Source organism: Hibiscus syriacus, unplaced genomic scaffold, assembly GCF_006381635.1.
Source record: "Hibiscus syriacus cultivar Baekdansim isolate YM2019G1 unplaced genomic scaffold, ASM638163v2 tig00112921_pilon, whole genome shotgun sequence".
Taxonomy (NCBI): domain Eukaryota; kingdom Viridiplantae; phylum Streptophyta; class Magnoliopsida; order Malvales; family Malvaceae; genus Hibiscus; species Hibiscus syriacus.
In genome coordinates, this window is record NW_024063419.1 from 344,735 (window position 1) to 366,836 (window position 22,102).

Genomic DNA, 22,102 nt, shown 5'->3' on the forward strand with positions numbered 1-22,102 from the left:
AAATACACGATAAGCTTTAGAATTTAAGGAATAACCCAGAAAAATTCCTTCATCACTTTTAACATCAAATTTGCCAAGGTTTTCTTTACCGTTGTTTAAAACAAAACATTTACATCCAAAAGGATGAAAATAGCTAATGTTAGGCTTTTTATTTTTGAGAATTTCATATGGAGTTTTCTTTAAAATTGTCCTAATCATACTCGATTTACAACATAACAAGCGGTATTTGTGGCTTCCGCCCAAAATATTTTGGCAAATTATTTTCACAAAGCATGGTTCTAACCATTTCTTCTAAAGTTCGATTTTTCTCTCAACAACTCCATTTGTTGAGGGGTTCTAGGTGCTGAAAAATTATGCTAATACCATTAGAATTACAAAACTCAATAAATCCAAGATTTTCAAATTCAGTTCCATGATCACTTCTAACACTAGTGATAGAGTAACCTTTTTCATTTTGGATTATTTTTGAAAATGTGATGAAATTTTCTAATGCTTCATCTTTAGTACTTAAGAATAGAACCCAAGTGTATCTAGAATAGTCATCTACCAAGACAAATGCATATTGTTTTCCTCCCAAGCTAGTAGTTCTAGTTGGCTCAAAAAGATCTAAATGGATCAATTGTAATACTCTACTAGTTGATACATCATTAATAGATTTAAAAGAAACTCGTTTTTGTTTTCCTTTAGCACAAGCATCACAGATTTTATCATTATCAAATTTAAGCTTAGGCAACCTCTACTAAGTCTCCTTGAATTAACCGTTGCAAAAACACTCATACTAGCATGACCTAGTCTCCTATGCCATAACCAACTATCATGCTCATCCTTAGCAACTAGGCATAAATTAGTCATATCAATAGAATCTAAATGCACCATGTAAATGTTTTCTATTCTATGACCAACAAGCATAATCCGATTAGATGCAATGTCAATGACTTTACAACCATTAATTTCAAATAAGACATTGAATCCTTATCGCATAATTGACTAATACTCAATAGATTATGCTTTAATCCATTCACATATAAAACATTCTTAATTTGTATGGAAGAGGTATTACCTATTGTACCAATACCTTCAATGTGACCTTTGAATTGTCTCCAAAAGTCTCTCCTCCATTTTGGCGTTAACCTCAATGAACCGGCTTTGTCTCTGGTCATATGTCTTGAGCATCCACTATCAAGGTACCATGAATTTGAATTTGTTTCCCGTGCCTTGTAGCAATGCTCTTTTCCCTACAAACATAGATTAATTTTGATTTTTGGTACCCAAATTCTTTTGGGTCCATATTCATAGTTTCCAAAATCCTAGTCCCCTTAGGTATCCATTTGTGTAGGATATTTTTATCTTAGTAATGAGTTCTTTAGGAACCCACATACTTCTAATGATTTTTCCATTAGAGGTTCTTTGGGGACTTCTATGATTGTAGTTTCTAAAACTTTTTCTAACAAAGTTGGATTTTGAATTTCCACCTTTTTCAAAATGTTTGTTCAACTTTATCAAAAGAAGTTTAAGATCATCATTTTCTTTTGATGATCATCATTGATCTTTGAAAGTAAATTTTGCAAATATAAATTTTTCTTTTCAAACTCTTCTAGTTTTGATTTGCAAATCTTTGATTTTACTTTCAAGATCGTTGTTGGTTTTGGATATGAGTTTGTTTTCATTTTTCACTTTTGAAACATCATTTTTATATTTTAAAAACAATTTTCTCATAATCCGAAGCCAACCCATTGTACTCCTCAAATAACTCATCATAATAAATCATCAAAATCGGATGAGTTAGAGGTTACCTTAGAATCTTCCCGAATGCCATCAAGCACAAGTTTGCTACTTCTTGTTCCTCTTCATCGGAACTTTCTTCATCGCTCCATGTAGCCAAATGAGCCTTGTGCTTATTCTTTGATTGACCCTTTTTCTTTAATTGTGGGCAATCATATTTGACATGCCCCGGCTTTTTGCATTCATAGCAAATGATTGGGTCCTTCTCTTTTGGTTCATTTTTGAGACCTCGTTTCATTTGAATTTTCTTCCTTGGTAAGTCTCATCATTTTCTGAACCGTTTGGCAAACAATGTCATTTCCTCGTCATCATCATCATTATTAGAATCACTCTCATCTTTTGTGGATTTGAGAGCAACTCCAATATTTTTCTTCTTCTCCTTTTTCTTTGGTGTCTCTTCAACTTTATCAAGGTCCACCTCATCTTCAAGCATCATCTCATGAGTGAGGAGTGAACCGATAAGTTCTTCAAGAGTTAAGGACGATAGGTCCTTAGACTCGATGATTGTCGTCTTCTTTGATTGCCATGATTTTGGGAGGGAGTAGACTAACTTCCTCACAAGCTTTTCATTTGAGATGATCTCTCCATATGATTTGAGACCATTGACAATCGTTGAAAATCTATCCGTCATAGCTTTGATGTCTTCATTTGGTTTCATCCTGAAATTTTCATAGCTATGCGTTAGAATACTAATTTTTGATTTCTTTACCTCATCTGTACCTTCATATGTGACTTGAAGCTTGTACCATATTTCTTTGGCGGTTGTACACGATGAAACTCTTCCGTATTCATCTGGTCCAAGAGCACAAAAAAAAATATGGATGGCTTTGGAGTTGAGCTGGAACATTCTTGTCTCTCCTTCACTCCACAACCTTGGATGAGTGAGAGGTTTGATGTATCCTTCTTCTACAGTATTTCATGCTCCCATGTCACTTTCTTGAATGAATTACATCATTCTATTCTTCCAATAGGCATAGTTAGCTCCATTGAAGAAAGGAGGCTTGTTGACGGGCATCGAATCGAGACCGGAGTCGAAGTTTGAAGCAGAGGCCATTGAGACTTTAATAATCGATATAACTCTTCCCGAATCGACTCAAGAGGCGATTAAACCTTCAAATGAGTTAGGCTCTGATACCAATTGTTGAGTTAATCGATCGACAGAATCGGCCAAGAGGGGGTGAATTGGCAATTAAAAATTTCGTGGAAGCTTTTGCAGAAAAATTGAAAGTAATTGCACAGCGATTTACAGTGGTTCGACTTTCTCAAACAAAGTCTACGTCCACTACCTTAGCTATCCACACTAGGATTTTCCAACAAATTCACTAATTTGTTCTTTCTTTTGAGGCCAAAGAGATAACCTTACAAAATCCCTCAAGAGTATACCCCAACTCTTGAGAACATCTTTTTCCCAAAGAGAAGATTACAAATTTGCAAACTTACAAGAAAACCTCACAAGGTAAGATGTTTGCACAATTCTAGAACAAGAAAAGAACACTCAAAGATAATTACAAATGAGCACAAATGGTGTTCTTGAAAGCAAAATGAATATTGAAAGGAAAATTGGCTTGATTTGCACAAACTTGGTGTTTGATGCTTTCTCTCTTGTTTCTCTATAATTTCTTGTTGATCAAGGGCTTCAGACCTTGTTTAAATACACCTTGAATCTCTTCTGAACGTTGGGGATGATTAGTGAAGATCATATAGCCGTTTTAGTGTGAAAACAATTAATAAAACAGTTTGGAGCGTGGGGGGAATCGGTACCCCCTATGGGGAATCGGTTCCCTAAGTGTAAAATTCAAATATTTCGACCGTTGAACAGGGGGGAATCGGTACCCCCTATGGGGGAATCGGTTCCCTCCGAGCATTCTGGAAATCTCGGAGCCAAACCCTTCAGGGGGGAATCGGTACCCCCTTGGGGGGGAATCGGTTCCCTCTGAGCAATCTGGAATTTTTGGCTTTGAAATGGTTCGAAATACTTTGAAAGATTATTTTGAAATTGTTTTAAGATTAAAACTTATTTTTACACTTAATTAAGGATTAAAAATGATTTTTGAAATATTTTGAGTAATGTTTTGATATTCGAATAATTATATCGAATATACTTAGAAAATCATTTTGGAAAATCTTAAAATTCATTTAACTTAATTTGTTATATCGAAATATCAAAATGTTTTCAACAAAGAGGATGACTCAGAAAAAATTCCTTTATGGGTTATTGGAAAGTACGCAAAGCAACGTTAATTCAAAAATATTAACATGAGCAATTTAAATTGTCAATATCATTCCAACACAAGAGCATGGATGACTAGTGTGCTTTTTTGTAAATATGTTCATTGGCTCGACTAGACGATGTATGGTAGAAGAATTATGTTACTAGTAGATAATTATCCAACCCATCCAAAAATATTGAAGGGCTAGATAATGTTAATTTGTATTTTTTACCACCCAACATGACATCAAGAATCCAACCATTAGGTATGATCATTGAAAAAAATAAAAAAAAATATAATGTCAACAGTTCTGTTAAAATTTAATGACTGGATAACAAATTGAAACCTAAGTAAACGTTATATATGATTTTGAAAAAAAAATAAAGTTTAGATACCAAAACAGAACAAAAGTAACAGGTTAGGTAATAAACATGTAGTTTACCATTTATTTTTTATAATGATTAAATTTTTATTATAACATTTGAATATATTAGTTATAATTATGTTGATACCTTGTGGTTGCAAATTAAAAGAATTTACTCATTTATATAGATGGATGGATTGTAATGGGCAGTTAGGGCATGATTCCAATAGGTTGTTGAAGATCCTCTAACTTCTCTTTTTTTTTCCCTTTTATTTCTTTTAAACGAAGGAACCGAATTATTGAAGTAAAGTGACAATGAATCTACTTTTCATCCACATGTTTCACTCCTTGGCTCCTTTCGTCCTAAAAAAAAAAAAGGAAAGAATGAAAATTTGTTTACTTTATTTTTTGGATAAACTACACGTTTAGTACCTCTACTATTGCTTTTGTTTCTTTTTGGTCACTCGACTATTTTTTGTTTCAAAGTCATATATAATTTTACGTTTTAGTTCCATTTTGATCAGCCACGTTAGGATCATAGGTGGACTGGGGGATGACGGGGTGGTTGTCCTCTTGAAAATTTTAAATTATCATATAATTTAAGTATTTTTATTTATTTTATCTCAAAAATTTTATAAGTTCACCTCTTAACATAAAATCATGTATTCGTCTCTCATTAGAATGGAATAGGATGGATGTGGACATACTTTAACCTTTTATGGCATAATTATATTCAATTTTTATTGAAATCACTCAAATTAAATTATGGCTATTCAAATTAATAATTATTATAAATAATGCTTTCTCTATGAAGAAAGCCACGTGAGAAAGCCACGTGAAACTTGGGTAACTCTTTTGTAAAAGCAACTTGCATGGAGTAGGCAAAAGATGATTGGACCAGCTTGCTTTTTGCTACAACTTTTAATTAAAATTAATTGTTTGACTTAATTTCCATCACGTTATTAATATTGTCATTTAATTATTGATCAATTGATTGGCCATGCAAATTCACCCCTCTTTAATATTAAAATTAATTATAATTCCCTATTCTCTACTATTGCATTCAAAGTTGACAATAATTCAGCTTAGAAACCAAATGTCAATTTCTAAATTAAATTCATTATACATATTTAGATGTAAATTATGATCAAATTTGGCATTTTATATTAATTAAACTTGGGATTTTGAATTATAACCACAATTAGAGTTTAATATATATTATACATATTATGTGATAAAGCATATGAAATTGATGATCTCAGTTATATTAAGGGTGCATATGGAAATTATAGTATAATTACACAGTTATGGTGTATTTAGATAATCATCGTAATTATAGTTTTTAACCCTTAAAATAAGTGGAAAATTGATGAGATTACATGTGTAATTATATTTTAATTTAATAAGTAATATTATTTTGAAATTTGAACTTGTGCAATTGTATAATTACATTTTATATTATCAAATATAAAATAAATAAAATAAAATACAATTACACTATATTAGTTAAACGTGTTTAAGAAATTAGAATTTCTTATAATTACATTCATATGTAATTACTGAAATAGTAAACATATTTTCATACAGTAATATTATAGTGTCCAAACACCCTAAAAAATAAGAAATATATTTGTCCCGATGTGTGTAATCGCTATAATAGATGAACGACCCCTGAGGTTAGCATGACTCTCTAAATTTTGTACATCCGAAAAATGAAGTGGACTTTGATGGTACTATTATTCTCTCAAACTTTAGAATAAAAATCACAAAAGTCACGAAACACTAAGAAGAAAGATAGTGTTTCAAAGCAAATATTTGCTTGATGAATCAAATGAGAAGACTTGCACACTATTTATAAGCTAAATAATAAGGGCAAAATGTCATTTCATTCAACAACATTAAAATGCCATTTAAACAAAAAAATAAACAAATTTTAAAATGCTTATATTTTGAGCATTAACAACATTCCTCTACTAAAACGAAAGAATTCTTTTGTAAAAAATGAGAGCGTTGAAGTTAAAACAAGAGAAAAGTAATAGTGAGACTAGTTGCTTAAGCACTAGTGAACATATCTAGAACTAGTACATTGTGATGATGAGTAATTTTTCTCTTAGATAAATGAATGAATCTTGAACTTTCTAAGATTAAGGTGAGCTCATAACACATAACTAACCCCTTCATCCACCGAAGTCCTCGATGTGTCAACAAAAATATATATACAAATGTGTATATATAGCCCTCTTTCCTTATGATTCTAGTAAGTTTTGAGAATTTACTAATCATTAAGATTAGTATGCTCTCATCAGTAATCATTCATGACTTTTTCTCGTTCAAAAGAAATTTCAGAGTTTTCTAATTCTTCATTAAAAGTGTTTAGGAATACTATACAAATATTTATGAGGAATTTTCAACTTTTTCTAATAACAAAAAAATTATTTCAAGTTTATTACAAGAGATTTCAACACAACTCCTGAGATAAACCATCTCTTTTCTTTTCTCTACTTAGCAAAATAACCCAAAGAGATTTAACATCTACAACCAATCTTTTAGTAGAACTAATGTCAATCGTATTCTCATTCATATTATTCAACATATTAGACTTAAAGAGACCGTCACATATTTTATTTACTATGATCAAACTTAGTGTTCTACTCAACCAAATTAATCTATACTCTTTTAACTTCTACACTAAGTTTAAAGAGATTTCAACTCATCATAGTATTTTATAAATTGGAATAGTGATCATAGTAATGAACAATGCACTATGTATATTTCTAAGAAAGAGAGGTGTGTACTAGGCACACTTAAATATCAGGTCGTCGTAGAACTAATCTTAGACATGTACTTTCATACTTATCACACTACTTTTCAATAAACCATTTATGTATTTTCTTTTTCTTAAGGCCTCTTAAAGAATTATTCTCGATTTTTTAGCTAAGTTGGCCAAGGAATGGGAACCGAGTAGCTGACTCTTTAGTTCAGTTGGCTGCTACTGCGGTTTTTGATGTTCAATACTTGCGTCACCCTCCATCTACTTTTATTTTGTTGTTGCATGATGATCTAGTTGTTTCGATTTTGTATTCTTAGCTTTGTGATAACTTTCTTATATCCGACTAGATTTAGGGCAGTTTTAATGAGGCACTATGTGTATGAACATTTCCTAATGAATTCATATTTCTTCACCAAAAATAATTATGCTTGATATTTTTACTCGCAACAATTTCTTATTAAGCATACGCATTTTGGACTCACTACCGCCTTAGCTTTAGTCTTAGTCCTTATTAGTGGTTTATCTCATTTCATAATATTTATACTGAGATTTAAAGACTAACTTAAAGACTCATTTATTATAATTTATGTATTAATAGGCAACAAGTTTAAATAATCTGTCATTGCATGTATAATCATAATTCTCAAGTAGACTTATTCATTCTGACCATGGATGTAACTTCAACCTTTACATAACCATCTTTAACTGAATGACTCGAGAACTATCGGCCTTCGGATTAGAATAAATTAAATAATATTATTCTTTGAATTTACTAGAAATAACAAATTTCATAAAATTATTGATATTATTTAGTATTTTACGTCATTATATTCAACATATAGCAAAATGTAGACCAAGATTTATCAATTAGTTGATTTAGAGAATCTTCTCATTTCAACTCGTATTTTTCCAAAATTATAATTGTCATATACATTATCCAAATATTTTTAATTAGATAAAACTAGTTTTAATTAAAAAAATTCCCATTGAAATTATCTCATAGAAGCTTTCACATGCATAACAAAAATACCCCTCATTAAAAAACTAATTAAATATTTTTAAAATAAAATTGTGACAGGTAATTAAAACATTTATTGTCTTCCTCTTTCCTTTACGGATCATATTGTATCATATTTCATATATATTCGAGTTAATTATGAAAATATAAGTAATAATAAAATAATTAGTAAAACATTAGACATAAATATAATTGCTATATCAGATATTTAGGGATGTGCATTTTATCCGGATTCGAAGAGTTTTGATCTGATTTAATTTGATCAGGTTAAACTTTATTTTAAAAAATTGAGTTTGAACTAGATGGACACTTTTAAGGGCGAGCTAGTAGGTTAAAAAAATTTGATCTGACTCAATCTGATATAATATTATAATTATCTCATATATTGAGAGATAATTGTAATAATACATCTTTCTATTTTTCAATTAGATCATTCTTTTTCCTAATAAAAATGAAATATATATATATAAACTCGATTAGATGTGAGTTTCAACCTAAAAATTCGGATCGAATTTCAAATCAGATAAGATCCTCTTAAATCTCGAGTCAACTGTAGATGAAAGGATTTGATTTTCAATTCAGATCCGAGTGAGTTAAAAAATCCACTGGACTCAACCCATGACAATCCTTAAATATGTTAATAGTATGTTTTACGCATTTAAATTTATTATTATTATTTGATTAACCCGAGGTAAGTATAAGATTGTATCTTTTCAAAAGTAATTCTTAATCATTTGACGTTGAACACTCATATCCTTGAGATTCCTGGTGCTCAAACCCAGAACTTCAAGAAACAACAACAATTTTTTTACTATCGAGGTCACTTGGTTTGTGCAAACTTGATTTGAATTTATAACTTTCATTGTTTTAGTTTTTTTTATAACTTCCATAATAATAATAAAGCCAAGAAAATTATAATAAATGTTCAATCACCCTTATAGTATTTAGTACTTAAATCTGTGGTCTTTAGGAATAACAACGATTCTTTTAACTACTAAGGTAAGTTAGTTCGTGCAAATTAATGATGTTCAATATTAAGTATGCATTAGTAATGATATATTTTAATGTTATGATGGTGATAATCAAATTAAGATTTAGATACATTATATATATATATATATTTGAAGTATTAGATACATTATATTAAACCCTATAAAACAGGCCGTATTTACATGCTCCGCCACTCACAAATACACTTGAAAAATACGTATAAAAATGCAGTAGTGGATAAGCAACAAGGACGGCACCCCCCAGTCTAAGTATCCCTAGATTTATGCCACAAAAACCTTTATTATTAAATTTCATTTATTTATTCAAAAAATAATTTTTTTTCTTCTCTCTTTCTCATCCCCTTTCCTTTCTGTCGGTGTTCAGATCTTGCAACTTCTACACTCTTCATTCACACATTTTTTTTAATATTTATTTTTATTCCCATATTTCTTGTTTCAAAAGAGAAAAGGGAGGAGAAATTTGGGTTATTGGTTAAGTTTTTTGAGGACTTGAAGAGGAATTAATAAAAAAGAAAAGAAAAGAAAAATGGCGGTACAGTTGTTGCGACTGAATTATCAATGAGTGGTTTTGAGAGCTGCGTTTTGATGGTAGTTGAATCGGATTTGTTGTGGTGAAAAAGAAGAAGAAACAAGAGGGAGAAAGAAGGAGGAGGAGAGTGTATGACAGATTTAGTTTGGACTTTATTGTGTTGGAGGAATCGATGGGATTATGGACTTGTGATTCGAAGTCGGGGGAGATGGGGAAAATGTGGTTGATTTCTTAGATTTCTTCTGTTTCTTCATTCAACTGCTTCATTTGTTTGTTCATTGGTTTTTGTTTTTTGTGTTTCACTATCTGTTTCTTCGTGATCTTCCTTGGGATTCAGTTTGGATTGTTTTTTCACAAAATGCAGCAAGATCATCAAAAGAAGGTGATTTTTCAATTCTTTTTTTCCCTTTTCTTTTTGGTTTTGGGAGTTCATTTATCTTATTTATTATTAAAAATAATTGTGATTATTAACAAATTGTTGTGCCCAATTTGAGCTGTTATGTTGGTGGGTAGTTAGGTGAGAAATGAAAATATGGGATTGTTTTTTCTTTTTCTTTTTCTTTTTTTTTGTTGTGTTTTGTGCTGTGGTGGATGTGTGAGATATTCTTGTCACCGAAAGGAATGATTTTATCTTTAGATATTTTCATCTTTGGGTAGTGAAATGCGTTTCGAATACAGCGAGGGAGAGATAAAACAGCATCAATTTAATGCATTTTTTGATTTGGAATAAGCGAGTTTCATTCTTTTTCTGGAATGCTATATATTGAAATAATGGCTTTATACTCCTCTTTGATCCAATTTAAGTCCATTTTTGTTTAGTTTTCTGATAATATATTATATATTTTTAGTTTGCCTGCATCTTCCCTCTTCTACCAGGCTTTGATTAACTGGATGCTGCGGTATATATGTAGTAAGTAGGGAATAGGATTCCATTATTGTTAATTTAGTACAATAAGATTGTCTCCTTTTACAACCTTTTGCTATGCTGCCAGTCTGAAACTTGATTATATATATATACACGTCGAGAATTGTGTTTATAGTTTTAATTTGTCTTTTTTTTTTAGTTGGTTTCCTCTTCTGACAGTAATTGCTTAATGCTTAGGTGATGAGTTTAATGTCTGTATGATCATATTGTGATTTAAACGAAGGAAATTGTAGGTTAGCTATAGGGAATTTTAGTATTTCGTTTTATTTCAGTTAGATACAGTCACACACTAATGAGTTGAAGATGGATTAATTCATTGATGACATTGTTGTATTCTTTTTGTCCAATATTTGTGTGTTGATCTTTGTTTTGAGTTAAATTGAGTGCTTTTGATAGTGCTTAATTTGAATGATTCAGATATGCATGTTGTTACCTGTGCCAAGTATGAGGTCGGGCATATTGAGATATGTGCCTTATATTTTTTTGAAAAATTTATATGCTTGGCAATCTTGTTTTATATGTACTTTTGTGCCACAGAGTTCAACCGAGATGGACTTTTTCTCTGAATATGGAGATGCCAACAGATTTAAGATTCAAGAAGTTATAGGAAAAGGCAGTTATGGTGTTGTGTGCTCTGCAATTGACACCCATACTGGTGAAAAAGTGGCGATAAAGAAAATACATGATATTTTTGAGCATCTCTCTGATGCTGCTCGAATTCTTCGTGAAATAAAGCTGCTCCGACTTCTTCGGCATCCAGATATTGTTGAGATTAAACACATCATGCTGCCTCCATCCCGTAGGGACTTCAAGGATATTTATGTTGTTTTTGAGCTCATGGAGTCAGATCTTCATCAAGTTATTAAAGCTAATGATGATTTGACTAGAGAACACTACCAGTTTTTTCTTTATCAGCTACTTCGTGCATTGAAATATATTCACACTGGTAATTGTCACTCTATATTGGCTCCATTGCATTTTGCTGAGACTTTAATTTGGTTTATAGCTATGTATGTGTTGATCATGTTGATCAATTGTGATAATTATGCGTAAAGTTGTCCAAAATAAGCATTTTGATGTCTGACCTTTTTAATGTTAACCACAGTTTGTTTTTAGTTTTTATCAAACACCAATTATGTGATGATATTTGGTAAATGTTTTTCTGGCAAATATTTTCGTCTAGTTCATTTATTTTTAAGTTTCCGAAGGCTGTTTTTAATTTTCAGCAAACATCCTATCCTTTAAGTTATATTCATGTTTGGTTACAACTGTTTCTTGTAGCATGCATTAATGTTTCTTGGTACTATTTTCTTGTTTCATTTTGTATTCTGTTTTCCCTTTTTTTTTGCACCACCATTGATGTCTTGTGCTGTGGACAAGGTAGATTATATTTGTAGAGTGTAGAATGTATCTGATATTTGATCTTTTGGTTGCAGCAAATGTCTACCATAGAGACCTAAAACCAAAGAATATTTTGGCAAATGCAAACTGCAAACTTAAGATATGTGATTTTGGTTTAGCTAGAGTTGCATTTCATGATACACCTATGACGATATTCTGGACGGTATGCCAATTAAAACAACCATTCTTTGATGTTTTCATGTTCTAATTGTTTTCTACATCCATCACATAGAAAGTGCTGATTTTTCTGGACATTTTTGTTGTACATTTTTAGGATTATGTTGCTACCAGATGGTATAGAGCTCCAGAGCTATGTGGATCCTTTTTCTCCAAGGTAAAGGGGTCCTCATACAGAGCCATTAAAGTTTGGAACTCTGCAAACTTAAAATCATGTGATTTATTTATTCTCTTTCTGAGCTTATATTGGTTGAAGCTAAATCTATGCTTCATTTTATGCTATAAAGCTTACTCCATTCTATGGTGCATGCAATGCTCTTTTTAGATATTCAGTTTCTTATGTACATCTTGTTTCTTTAACTTGGATCAAAAGGTGAATTTAAAAGTGTGGCTAGTTTAACAGATGTGCCCAACGTGTGTTTAAGTTTTCTCTAAAATACATATGGATGAATTTCATAGCATGCAATACTGTAGCAATTTATTTCATGAAAGGGTTGCTTTTTGTCTGGTTAGACGCGCATATCCAAAATGAATGGTTCAAAGTATCTATCTTTGTTCTAATATGAATTTTCCTAATCTTTATTGAACTCAAATTATTTTTACTAGTACTCATGTGATTTCCAGTTTCATACTGTTCAAATTTTGATGAATAAATCAAGGTTGTTCAAAATGGTGCTGTTGTGCACTTTATCCATATGAATTTTCATCAAACTCAAATTTGGTTTTGGAAAAAAAATTTAATGTAGCATGCAAGTTCTGGTATCCTTTATCCTATATACCCTATCCTGTATTAGCAACATACAAGATCAAGTGTTTCCCAATGTATATCTGTTCATTTTCATTTGTTTAATTCGTGCTCTTTTTACTTTGAATGATTGCTGCATGGTAGGTTTTCTTTTAGTTTATAAGTTCTTTATTAACGTTCATATTAACTGGGAAGCCACTTTCATGGTCTTTCTGTTCATTTTCTAATATCTGATTGCTGTCCTTGTTACCTCAAATTAATGCAGTATACACCTGCAATTGATATCTGGAGCATAGGGTGCATCTTTGCCGAAGTATTAACTGGGAAGCCGCTTTTTCCTGGGAAAAATGTTGTTCACCAGCTGGATTTGATGACTGATTTGCTTGGTACACCTTCATTAGATACCATCTCTCGAGTACGCACATCTAGACTTCTGAGATGTTTTCGATCATAAAGATGTCATACCTGTTAACTTCTTTTTCTTATTGTTCGCAGGTTCGAAATGAAAAGGCAAGGAGATACTTAACTAGCATGAGAAAAAAACAACCAATCTCATTTGAACAAAAGTTTCCAAATGCAGATCCTTTGGCTCTACGTCTACTGCAAAGGTTGCTTGCTTTTGATCCAAAAGACCGGCCAACAGCTGAAGAGGTTTGATGTTGTTGTTATAGAGTATTGGTTTTTATCTGACAATTTATTGCTGCAAATTTCTTTTAATTTCTACATATATGACATAAATTGTTTTTTGGGTTTATAATTATAGCATCTTATGATTTGGTATGTTTCAGGCTCTCGCCGATCCCTACTTTAAGGGGCTGGCAAAAGTTGAGAGGGAGCCTTCTTGTCAGCCAATTACAAAGATGGAGTTTGAATTCGAGAGGCGAAGGGTCACAAAAGATGATATACAAGAGCTAATTTTCCGCGAAATACTGGAATACCATCCTCAGCTGCTGAAAGACTATATGAATGGAACTGAGAGAACAAACTTTCTCTATCCGAGGTTTCATTTAGTGTTTTTTGTTTGCTTAATTCATTGTTTTTAAACTTACATTAAGTTCATTAGTGATCATTCTGCTTCTACTTGTTTATTTTCTAATGTATAGTTTTTTAAGCAGTGCGGTTGATCAATTCAGAAAGCATTTCGCACATCGTGAGGAAAATGGTGGTAAAAGTGCACCAGTATTCCACTCGAAAGAAAGCATGCCTCCCTTCCAAGGCAGATATTATACTCTACCTTTCACTTTCAATGCTGTTACTATCAATGCCTGAACTTTAGTTTGTGGTCTTCCAAAAGAAATACTATTCATGAACTTATAATTATGGTAATATATGGTATACTTAATATAGTGTAGTCTAAAATATCTAGAACCAAATACCTACCTTCTACATTTTTAGTGGAAAAACTCTTCCGAGGGAAAGATGAAGAATTAAAGGGGTAGAAAAGAAGTAAGATGAAAAATATAATATTTTCTTTCCATTGGTGTGCTTGGTAGGAAAGATGGAAAAGTAGAAAGAAAATGTAATTTTCTTTCCATTCATTTCCGGGTAGAGTTGAAAAATGAGGAAAGAAAATAAAGCTTTTTTTTTTTTGACAAGAATGACAGGCCTCCTTAAAACCTCATTCTTGATTAAAGGAGGAAAAGAGTGCCTTAGAAACTTTATTACTCCTCCGAAATTACATAAGATTTAACATAAACACCATACTGAAAAAACACAACAGACTAAGCTACTCAACAGACAACCAAAAACCTAAACTCAAACGATACAACGCACTGGAAACGACTAAACATCAACCAATTCCCGTCTTTGCTAACCTGTCAGCCTCCCCATTACACACCCTTGGAATCAGTCTAATTGAGTGCACCCTGTCCGAGATAAAAGATGAAATCTCTTTAACTAATGGGAGGATAAAAACAGGGGCCAAAGCTGGGGTATGGACCCATTCTACAGCCGACTTACAGTCACTTTCCACAATCAACCTTCCAACCTTAACATTCTCTCTTTTGAAAATGCCTAATTCTGAATTAACTTGCATCTCTTTAACATTCTCTCCTCTTTTCATTCATAGTGATTAGTTTCAGATTTTTGAGCAGATATGAATTTGGAAGAAATTCATATGCAACTAAGTAGTTAAATATCAGGTTGAAATGAGGTTTTGGAACTTGATAATTGTGCATGAGCTTCAGGTAGGGGCAATGTTCTCTCATAAATATGTTTTTGACTATCAGACTGTGATGGGATAAGGGTTGGCAATATAGTGTGATCATGATATTATATGCAATATTTTATCTATGCTTGATGCCTCACTAGTTTGATCATTATATTATATGCAATATTTTATCTTCGCTTGATGCCTCATAGTTTGATCATTTTTTTATATGCAATACTTTTATCTTCCTGTTGATGCCTTACTAATCCTCATATGCCATCTTTGCCTTACTAGTTTGATCATGATATTATATGCAGTACTTTTATCTTCCGGTTGATGCCTTACTAATCCTCATACGCCATCTTTCTGTAAAATCTTAATGCAAATTCTTTGACAACTCTCCTATGGATTATTATATCTAATGGTGGGATCACCTTTTCCTTTTTTGGTTTTCTTGAGTGTTCTATGGTGGTGGCTTCAAGTCTTACTGAGCCGGTTGTTTGCAATGTGTTTTAATTTTTTGGCGCATTAATCTGATGGCTGGAACTGGAATCTTATGAATTTGCAGATCCACAATAGTACATTCCAAAACCATTGCCCCCAAAGAGCAACCAAGCCTCAAATCCTTAAAAGAAAGGCAAAACGCAGAAGCGGCGTACAGCAAAAGTTCCAGGGAAACCGAAGCCATTCCACTACATTTATCAAGAACCTTGCAAGCGCAACAAAGATTCCCACTGGGTATGTTTTACATTATCCTAGCACACCCTCCCTTTTTCTTTTGACCTTCTAGTTTTCTCGTATTCATTATCGGTGCTTGGACTGATATATTTTCACCATTCAGCTAAACCAGGAAAGATAGTAGGTCCTGTTGCGCAGTATGAGAATGGAACAATCATGAAAGATTCCTATGATCCAAGAATGTTCATTAGAAGCACAGGTCTTCCACCACAGGCCGTCCACCCTGCATATTCTTATCACAAATCTAGCACAGTAAATCAAGAAAGATGTGGAAGGGAGTTACCGTCCCAAGCTAAACAAGGTCCTCAGGGTGGCATGGCACCCAAATTTGCACCGGATATAGCTATCGACATCGATTCAAACCCATTTTTCATGACCAGGGTGAAGAAGGCAGAGCCGGCTGACAATAGAATTACCAATGACGCAAACTTGTTGCAGGAAAAAGCACAGTATGGTGGAATAGGTGTTGCTGCAACCGGTGTGGCGACAGCCACCGGCCATAGGAAGGTCGGGACTGTTCAGTACAGCATGACAAGGATGTATTAGCGGGAGATTAGGAATGGATCCTTTGCATAGAGGAAGGGAGCAGGGTAGCTTGGAAATGGGAAAGTTACATGATACGTTTAATTTTATTATATACAATAAAAATGACACTTATGAGCCGATATTGTTGCTATTGTTTCATTAAATTTGAAGAGACTTGTCTTAGAGCATCTGTTAAAGGTGTCCATTAGGGATTTCAAGGTGAAAGTGCCTTATTGTATCAATTTAGTTCATCAATCCATTTAGTCTCTTTACTGTATTTGTAAAAAGAATTAAATAAGGTTAATTTTTTTCACATATTCATCGTTTACAACTTTATCTTATCTTGAAATATTGTAAACTCAATAAATATAACTAAAATCATGTTTTAAAAATTAAACCATAATAATAAATCGTTTGCATCATAAAAGGTGGCCTTGTTGAGTTAGCGCAACAAGCCTTGACCCGGTGTTAGAGTATGCCTTGTTTTCCATCCTGAAACGGTGCTATGTATCCTGGAGTTCGCCTCTGCACCACCATCCACGGTTCGTAGAGGTAATAGGCATGATTTCCATCATAAGCTTCCTGCAGCACACTTGGATGTTGTTGCTGGAATTCGTAGATTGATTGGGCATTGTGGATATTATAAACAGAAAATTATGGATCCGATTGTAATATATATTTAGATTTTTTTAAGTATTTTTATAATAATAATAATAATAATAATAATAGTTCTATTATAATTTCCTTCTAAATAAAATCAAAAAGTTAAAAAATGTGATAGAAATCCAAACTTATCTGATAGTTGGATTTATAGATGCACAACTTTTATAGATAAAAAAAATTGTGATGGTGAAACCTCAATAAATGAGAGAGTGACCGAAAATACCTTATAATATACGATTTTAACCAAATTTTTTTGGATTTGCGAAAATAACCAATAAATTCGCAACGTGAACTCCAATTTTGCAACACAGTTTCCAAATTCGCAACGCGATTTTATTTTTCGCAACGCGAATTTCTAAATTCACAACGCGATTTTATCTGATAAACTTTAAAAATTACGAAGCAGAAACTCATTCCATTTCGTTGGGACCCATGTCTATTTTTCGCAATGCGAACTTAAAGTTTCACAAAGGTAAAATTGTGTGTGGTTTTGGGGAAAGTTAATCCTCTGAACTCTCCAGTACCTTTCTTCATCACCCACCCCCATTGCCCACAACCCAAAACTAATTTCTTTTCCATTTTTCTTCTTTTCGAAATAAGCAGAGAACATTGTGGAGCTAGAACTTCTTTGACAACCATTCGTAATTCATCTGCATCAAAATGATTCAGAGCATAGTGATGCACTTAAAAGGTTTGAAGCATATTAGCTGAGTTGCTAGATACCTAATAAATAAACAGAATTCGTAATCATGCCGATGCTTTTTGTTTATCCAAGGCTCTTGAATGAACAAACTCAAGAATCGGCTTATCAACACCACGTGATTTCAAGGAGTTCAGATCAACACCCACATGATTGTCGTTGATATCATCGAATTCTTGGTTCGCAAACACATCGAACTCAACACCAAAGATGCTGCTATTGGGATCACCATTGTTGGTGAAATTAAAAAGACCCAGATTCTAAGCTGAGCTGGCACCGGATATACCAGCAGAAGGCAAGACAGCAAAGGCAAATCCATATCCTGGGAGAAACCCTTTGAGAGGGGAGATGGAGAAGATGAAAGATGTGGAGAAAAGAAGTATCTTTGATGAATCCGATGACTTTACAGGGATCTTCAAAGGGTACAAGGCACGACCAATGTAGAAAGTTGCGTTTGTTAGGGAGAGAATTGAAGAAGAATCAATGGTGGCATCGCCGAAAGTGAAGAGATTTGTGGAGTTGAAGTCGGTGTTGTAAACGAAATCAAGAGATGAAACTACCTTAGCGAAGAACAAAAAGAGGGTTATAATTGTAGTTGAAAACAACAGAGGAGACATGATAAACCATAAACAGAGATCACAAACGATGAAAGCTTGGGTTACATGTCAAAAAGGCATATGCTTTTGGTTTGCGAAACTTTAAGTTCACAGTGCTAAAATAGACATGGGTCCAACGAAATGGAATGAGTTGTTGCTGCGTAGTTTCTAAAGTTTATCAGATAAAATTGTGTTACGAATTTAGAAATTCGCGTTGCGAAAAATAAAATCGCATTGCGAATTTGGAAACTGTGTTGCGAAATTAAAGTTCGCGTTGCGAATTTATTGGTTATTTTCGCAAATCCAAAATAAATTTATTAAAATCGTATATTATAAGACATTTTCGGTCACCAAAATTATTTTCTCCCAAAATTATCTGATCTCCACTGATAGCAATCCAGGCGATTCTACAAGAGAAACAATAAGCTGACAATGCTTTATGTTGTTAATTTGTTGTTGGCTTAATATAAAAAATGTATAAATTATATTTCTTTTCCTATTCAAGCATCTAAACATTTTTTTTATAATTCAGGTGCTTAATATTACAAACGGTACTATTTTAAGTGTCCTAAACATAATAGACGTTAAAATAATTCGTTCAATGATACATGTCATATTTATATTTTTTCAAAACTTTTATTTAAAAAATACAAATATTATATATATATATTTTTAAAAAATAAACACACATGGATCCCCTGCTACCCACACACCCCCACCCTTCCCTCCCAGCATCGCCCCCCCTCTCCCCCGCATCCCTTCCCTCTGAGTGTGCAAATCCCTCCTCCCTCATATAGTTTGGGCACTAGGGGAGGTTATGTGTTAAGTCTCCCCTGATAGTAGATAAAGGTGATGTATTAAGCCTTCCCGACAGCCATAAATTAATCTTTTCCTTCTCATTGCGCAAATTTTTTCTTTCATTAAATTTAAGGTTAAGAATTTAGGGGTTTAGGATGACATTAAAGATGATGGTCAGTCGAACAGGCGAAGACAGAGGTGATGGCCGCAGATGAATGGAAATAAGAATTGAAATTAAAAATTTTAAGATTTTGAGGTTTCTTCTCTAATTTTAAAGAAATTTAGGTTTATTTATTTATAAGTTTCAATTTTTAAAAATAATGTGTTACTTAAATAACAAACGTCAAAATTCTTCCCCAGGAATCAATCCCACCCCAAAACCCTCTGTTCATTAATTCTCCGTACTACAACCAACGATTTCAGCCAACCCCATCAAGAGATCGGAGTAGAACCAACAGCTACACGTACCCGGATCAGAAATCCTTTTTTCTCGAACAATTTTACACTTTCTTCACCCAGAATAACGTAAATAATCAAGACTCAGACCCTCAAGACGAAGAAAAAGAAGAGGAAATGAGAAGACCAGATTTTGGGGTTTTCTCGGAGTCATTTTCTCGAACATGCGGTGGACAGATTTTAGGGCAGCTGTGGGACAAAGAATCAATGTTGAAGGCATCGTGTTTTCGGCCCGAGTGTTCTTTAATGACCGTCACTTGTCGTTACCGCATGTCGCGGTGCGTGATATAAGATGCATCGATTGGTATGAGCTCCACAGAAGAGGGTTTAAAGGCGTGGTTTTCGATAAGGATAATACGATTACTGTTCCTCATTCCTTGACCCTTTGGCCTCCTCTCCGTCCTTCTATTGATAAGTGCAAGGATGTTTAGTAACTCTGCCGGTAATTTTTTTGGTTTGACTCTTTGAAATGGACTCCTTTTTATTCTTTACTTATCGTGCTTTTGTTATATGCGTTGATGTTTTGTTTTTCCCCTCGTTTTGATGAATTAAGGTCTTTTAGAGTATGTGTAGATGCTCGTTTTTATCCGGGACTAAGTCGGAGCAGACCTGAAGCAAAGCAGTTGGAGGCTCAATCCAATGATCAAGCCCAGTCCACGTGAAATCCTAAGAAATTAAAAAAGCGGTTATTGGGAGTTAACCAAAGTAAAGTGGAAGAGGGTCAATTTTGATTGGAGGTAACTGCCATAGGAATAAAGGAGGAACCACGGAAAAAATATTTAGAGAAAAAGGGGAACCACTCATCATCAAAAAAAAAGAGGAGGGAAGATCAGAGAAGGACGGACAGAAAAAAGAGACAGAAACGAAAAAGAATTGGAGAAATATCAATAATTCATCACCATTACAGGAAAGATCGGAGACCATTTTACTTGTTTTTCTTTACACAACCAAGCAGGAACTAAAAAGAAGTGAGTGTGTAAGATATTTTTTTTCACGGCATATTCAAAGATCAATTGGTGTAACAAAGGATTCGGTTCTCTCTTACGAAAAGCAACAGAAATAATATAAACAGGTTATTTTTCTTGATACTTTAGAAATAATAAGCGTTCATTTTCATTTTTTTTTCGAAGCAAATAAATATTAAAGTAGTCTCGATTTACCTGTTATGCTTCGGGTCTGGATTGAAATTGGTTTTAGGGGTGGCTCGTCTGGTCATAGTTTTATCGCACGGTAGTGTCGGTCCAGAGCGTAAGTAAGGTCTTGAGAGATTAAAAAACCAGGATACTGAAAAATAATTTTAAATGTTCAAAGCTTTTTCAAAGTTATTAGCAAGCATTGGATTTTCTTTTGGGGTATGAATTAAAAGGAAGAGTTTAGTGTTTACCTAGCAATAGGTCCCTTTGTAGGTGTAGAATAATTCACCCTTTTGGCCGTGAGTGGAAGAGAGGGGAGAGTGAAACGTAAGACGGTGGCCATGGTGGTCACCATATATTTTTTTCTTTCTTTCTTGAAATCTCTGTTTAGTAAAATAAATTAGAGGAAGGAGAAGGTTTTGGGTTCTTACAGGAACTGTTGAATACGGTGGTTGACGTAGAGAGCTCTGTTTAAGAATGAAGGGATGTGAGGGGAGCTCGATTAGCAAAAGGGGTTGAGCCGTTAGATTCTTAGCCGTGCGTAAGAGGTATGAGAGAGAGAGAGAGGGGCCCAGTCTACTGAAATCCTAAGAAACTAAAAAAGCGGTTATTGGGAGTTAACCAAAGCAAAGTGGAAGAGAGGGTCAGTTTTTATTGGAGGTAACTGCCATAGGAATAAAGGAGGAACCACGGAAAAAATATCTAGAGAAAAAGGGGAACCACTCATCATCAAAAAAAGAGAGGAGGGGAGATCAGAGGAGGACGGACAAAAAAAAAGACAGAAACGAAAAAGAATTGGAGAAATATCAATAATTCATCACCATTACAGGAAAGATCGGAGACCATTTTACTTGTTTTTCTTTACACAACCAAGCAGGAACTAAAAAGAGGTGAGTGTGTAAGATATTTTTTTTCACGGCATATTCAAAGATCAATTGGTGTAACAAAGGATTCGGTTCTCTCTTACGAAAAGCAATAGAAACAATACAAATAGGTTATTTTTCTTGATACTTTAGAAATAATAAGCGTTCATTTTCATTTTTTTTCGAAGCAAATAAATATTAAAGTAGTCTCGATTTACCTGTTATGCTTCGGGTCTGGATTGAAATTGGTTTTAGGAGTGGCTCGTCTGGTCGTAGTTTTATCGCACGGTAGCGTCGGTCCAGAGCGTAAGTAAGGGCTTGAGAGATTAAAAAACCAGGATACTGAAAAATAATTTTAAATGTTCAAAGCTTTTTCAAAGTTATTAGCAAGCATTGGATTTTCTTTTGGGGTATGAATTAAAAGGAAGAGTTTAGTGTTTACCTAGCAATCAGTCCTTTTGTAGGTGTAGAATAATTCACCATTTTGGTCGTGAGTGGAAGAGAGGGGAGAGTGAAACGTAAGACGGTGGCCATGGTGGTCACCACATTT

General features: G+C 33.4%; 1 pseudogene; it reads left to right on the plus strand.

Moving 5' to 3' along the window:
* Positions 1–9,453: 9,453 nt before the first annotated feature.
* On the plus strand, positions 9,454–16,433 carry LOC120184544 (annotated as a pseudogene).
* The last annotated feature ends 5,669 nt before the right edge of the window (positions 16,434–22,102 follow it).